This window comes from Cryptomeria japonica, chromosome 7, assembly GCF_030272615.1.
Source record: "Cryptomeria japonica chromosome 7, Sugi_1.0, whole genome shotgun sequence".
NCBI classification, from domain to species: Eukaryota; Viridiplantae; Streptophyta; class Pinopsida; order Cupressales; family Cupressaceae; genus Cryptomeria; species Cryptomeria japonica.
Window position 1 is genome coordinate 785,816,940 of NC_081411.1, and position 5,395 is coordinate 785,822,334.

A 5,395-nucleotide genomic window follows, 5' to 3' on the forward strand; every position below is an offset into this window, starting at 1 on the left:
TGTTCTCTTTTGAAGTATGCCCTATTAGGAGCTTATAATATGCTTGGTTAGGAGCAGACCATGTTAGGAGTCACCCGATTAAGGGATTTGCCTAGCATCCTAGTTAGGAGCTTGATGATTTTTTAGGATAAACCTCATGAGAGGATTTAACACTCTTTTTGAGAGCCACCCTATTAGGGGACGTAAATGATTAAGGCCTGTTAAGACCTACCCAGTTAAGGGATTTAACCTGTTGCATCTGTTAGGGAACAACAATAAGAATATGATCTGTTACTTGCACTTCTCTACTTGCTTGATCAAGCCTAGTTATACTCAACACTCTAAAACTCTCAGGAAGATCTCACACTTCACTTGGATGGCTTAACACATTCTCTAAGACCATCCACACAATAAACATCAACTGTGTCATCCTAAATAGCCATCTCAATTGGGTCACCAACAAAACCCTAATTACATCTTGAATTTACAATTCAAATCATAAGAGATCATCATAGATCATTATACAGATCATTACAATAGATTACAATGCAATATCAATCATTGGTTGATCGTAACCCATCATGAAAATCTGATCTGTACCAAAGTCAAACTCTCAAAACACTCTATTAAGTGTTTCGTTGATTCCCAAGAAATTCTTCCTTGGATCATGCCAAAAAAGCAATCAAATATTTTCACGTGGGTTGTGTCGTGTTACCAACTTCATGTAGACTTGTCATTGATCAATGTCATACCATAAATCATTACTGGTTTGATGATTTCTTCACCGGTCTTAAACCCTACTAAAACCTTAGCAAAAATTCATCAGAAATTTGAAACACACCTTTTGGTAATCTTCACAACTTTTGGTTCCAGTAAGATACACCTTTCCATGATACAAGCTCACCATCCAAACCTTAAATCACCAAACATTTCTGATCATTAGATCCAAACAAAACATCTTTGATTTACCAATTAAAGTCTTATTTCATAGACTTTAGTTCACTATCGGTAAACCATGTCTTTAGGTAAACCAAATCACTTAGATGACAAAACAAAAAATCAGGAACACCAGGAACATCATTTGACATCAGTTTCCATCAATGACAACACAAATAACTGATCATGTCATCTAATGATAGAATCTCAATCTCTTCATCACAAATATACTTTTATCCTTTACCAGTGCATTCATCAGTCTTCAACTACATCACCTGCATCTGTATCAGTTATGCCAAATGCCAACAATCTCCCCCTTTGGCATTGATGCCAACACTATTAGATATGCAATCATCATTTGCAACTTGCTTGCTGGTATCACATCATCTACTGGTTCTCCTCCTTTTTGTCATTTCCCCCTTAAGCAATGCTTGTCTCAATCTGATTTTCAACTTCTATATATGATTTCTTTTCTTCTCCCATATCTTCCATATCTAATTTCTATTCCTCTCCCCCTTTGAAAGCAATGCCAAATGTGTAAATGCATCACTTGTGTTCAATTCTGTTGTTGTCTCTTCCATCATCTCTACTACTCAAATAAAAAAAATTATAATAGAGCATTAAATCAGAACTTTACATCAGAATTGCTCCCCCAAAGGAGTAGCTTGCACCTTCATCAATCCTTAGTGAAAAATAAATATGAAATCCATAGGATTGATGGATCTCCATCATTATAGTTCTTCTGGTGTAGCCCCTAGGTTACCTCTAAGAAACTCAAAGGTAGCCTTTGGTAAGGGCTTAGCAAATATATCAGCTAACTAATCTTTACTCTTCACATATTCCATCTTCACCTCCTTTTCTTGAATGCTTTCCCTTAGGAATTGATACTTCAATTCAATGTACTTGGTTCTAGAATGAAGTACAGGAATCTTATAAATATTTTTTTCACTTGTATTATCACAATAGATAGTCACCGATTCATACATATCTATCTTGAATCCTTCTAGCATATGTCTCATCCATATTGCATTTGTGCAATTCATGCATGCAACTACATACTCTGCTTTAACTATAGATTGAGAAACATAAGTTTGTTTCTTTCTTGTCGATGCCACTAATCTTCCTCCAAGTAGAAAAGCTCCACTGGTTGTGCTTTTTTGATCATCCACATTACCTGCCCAATCAACATCAGTAAAGACATCCAAAGTAAAATCTCCTTTATAGGGATACCGTAAACCATATTCTATTGTGCCCTTGAGATACCAAAAAATTCTCTTCACAACCACCATGTGACTCTCCTTAGGCTCTTTTTGAAATCTAGCCACTAATCCAACAACATGAGCAATATCCAGTCTGCTATGAACAACATAATGTAGCTTGCCAATCATAGATCTATACTATTTTTCACTAACAATATGGTAATCATCTTCCTTTGAAAACTTGCAGCCTATCACCATCGATGTTCCTACCGGTTTGCAGTCTTCCAAGCCGAAATCCTTCAACACCTCTTTGATATACTTGGTCTGACAAATAAAGATACCACCATCCAGTTGTTGGACATGTAAGCCAATAAAGAACTTTATTTCACCAATTAGAAACATTTCAAATTCATTTTTCATTATATCAACAAAGTCCATACACATATCATAATTTCCACCAAAAACTATGTCATCTACAAACACTTCTGCTATCAGCATCTTATCTCCATCAGTATTCAAATAAATGTTGTTGTCCTCACTATTATGTTGGGATCCAAATTTGATCAAATATGCATGTAATATTTCATACCATTTTCTTGATGCCTACCTTAGACCATATAGTGCTTTGTGCAATTTACACACCATGTCCTTATCATTGGTCAAGGAAAATCCATCTGATTGTTCAATGTATACTTCTTCTTCTAGAATCTAATTTAGAAAGGCTAACTTGACATCCATTTGGTAAACTTTGAATCCCCTATATGCAGAAAATGCTAGTAGCATCCTTACTCCTAATCTAGCAACAGGTACACATGTTTCACCATAATCCTCACCTTCCTCTTGAGCATGCCCTTTGCAGACTATCCTTGCCTTGTTTCTTATAATCTTTCCTTCTTCATCCAATTTATTCCTAAAGACCCATTTTGTTCCAATTACATTCTTATCCTTTGATCTAGGAACAAGTGACCATGTCTGATTCTTATCAATTTGATCTAATTCTCCATTAATTGCATTCACCCAATCATTATCCTTTAGTGCTTCCTTAACTGCCTTGGGTTCTACTGTAGCTATCAAACATGAGTTCTCTCAGATCTTTCTCCTAGTTTGCACACCTGCATTCTTATCACCAATTATCTTCTCTTGTGAATATTCAATCTAACATATCTAGGTATTGCATGTTCCAGTTCTGCATCTTCTTCATTAGGTTCTTCATCTTCTTCCTTACTGTCATCGCTTACCGATTGAGCATCCAATTCTATATTTTTCGGTTCTTCATTATTTTTTGTCTCTAGTTCAATGATCACAAAATTTTCCTCATTATCATCCTTTTCAGTTTCTGATTTGTTTGTACCTTCAGACTTGTCGGATAGATCATCAACTTTTACATTAGCACTTTCAACAATTTTCTTAGTTCTCTTATTGTAACATTTATATGTTATACTCTTAGAAGAGTAACCAAGATAAATTTTGTCATCAGATTTTGCATCAAATTTCTCAGTGTAGTTATCACTCTTAATTTAACATTGACTTCCAAAGATTTTAAAATAACTTGCACAAGGTGTTTTTCCATACCATAGCTCATAGGGTGTCTTATTGTAAACTCTCATTACCAGTACCCGGTTTAAAGTGTATATAACAATACTGACCGCTTCTCTCCAAAACATTTTGGATACATTACCTTGCAATAACATGGTTCTTGTAGCTTCAACTATTATTTTGTTCATCTTTTCTTCTATGCCATTTTTTTGTGGTGTCCTCAGATCAGACATTTGTCTCTTTATACCTTGTTCATCACAATACTTAACAAATTCATCATATGTAAATTCGCCTCCTTGGTCTGATCTTAAACACTTCAAGTTCTTACTAGTTTCCTTCTCAACCAGAGCTTTAAATGATTTAAATTTACTAAATGCTTCTCATTTCTCTCTCAAAAATGTCACCCATGTAAGACCCCACACCATTAATACAATACTAATTATTGCAAATTATCATAGTTAAACTAAAATGGTGGAAGAATGGAAGTGATGCCATTCTATTAGTTGTGTTTTTATGCATCGCTCTAATTATGATGAAAATTAAATAGCATTAACATCTAAGTTTCCAATGTATGGATTTGATTATTAATAACTAACAATTGCATATGTGCATATGAAATGATGATTTAATATGGGATTTCTTAGAAATGATGTTTAAATAATTCACAAGTAAAAATTATTGGGAATTTGGACAATAATTTATATGCAATATTATGATAATCTAATTGTGCTTGTGGTTGGATAATGTAGGATAGATGTTGTACATTATGAGGAGGAAAAGAAGATTACTCCAAATCAAATATCTTGTGAAGGTGTTAGAAGGGTAACCTATTTTGTATAGAAATGGATGAAGGAATATATTTATCTTATTTAGAGTCAATTTTAAATGTGTTGAGATGGCATACAACCTTAGGTCATGTGGTGAGAGAGGAGATTTGAGTTTGAAAACCCTTTGGGTAAAGCCAAAACTCGAATGGGTCTTTGTGTGGGTTTCAAAAAGGTGTTGTGTGGTCCATTTTATGGGTTATGGTGGAAAAATAGACCCCTAGGGTCAATACCATAGGGTTAGGGACCTTTAGAACATGTGATAGTGTCCTCTAAGCTTGATGTGACCCTTCAAAATCCCACTTGTTTGGAAGTGACGGGTGAGGGTTTGAGAAAAAGTGGATTAGAGTTGAGACCCATATATGTCTTAGTAAGAAGCTAGAGAGGGCACTACCCACTTCTCCTTTTGGAGAACTTGGATGGAGAAGAAAGTAAAGAAGGAATAAGAATAAGAGGAAAGCTTCTTGATGGAGAAGGAGATCATCTTGTGGACTTGGAACAAAGATAAGTATTCTTCACCTTGTTGTTGATTTTAGTGTAGAGGATATAATTATGATTGAAAGTCATGAAAGAATTGGGTTGTGTGAATGTTGGAGAAAAGAGTGTTAAATAAAGATTTGGTTGTAATAGGATGACTTCACCATAGATTTTCATGGTGTATATTATGCTTATCTTGCTTGGGGGTATGGCTAGAGCCCATGAGGCTTCATGATGCCATTATGGTTGGGAGGTGAGCAAGCATTCATCAATAATTTTTCCATTGTTTACACTCTAATGAAAATCATGTTTTGATTTTCAAGAATGGGTGTAAGGAAAGCTTTCTTAGAATACTCATACTTTTGAAACTCAAGACCTCATTTGTATTTTATGTCTTAATAGAAATCTTGTATGTGTCTTGGAAATGCTAGCTTTGTAGGAGTT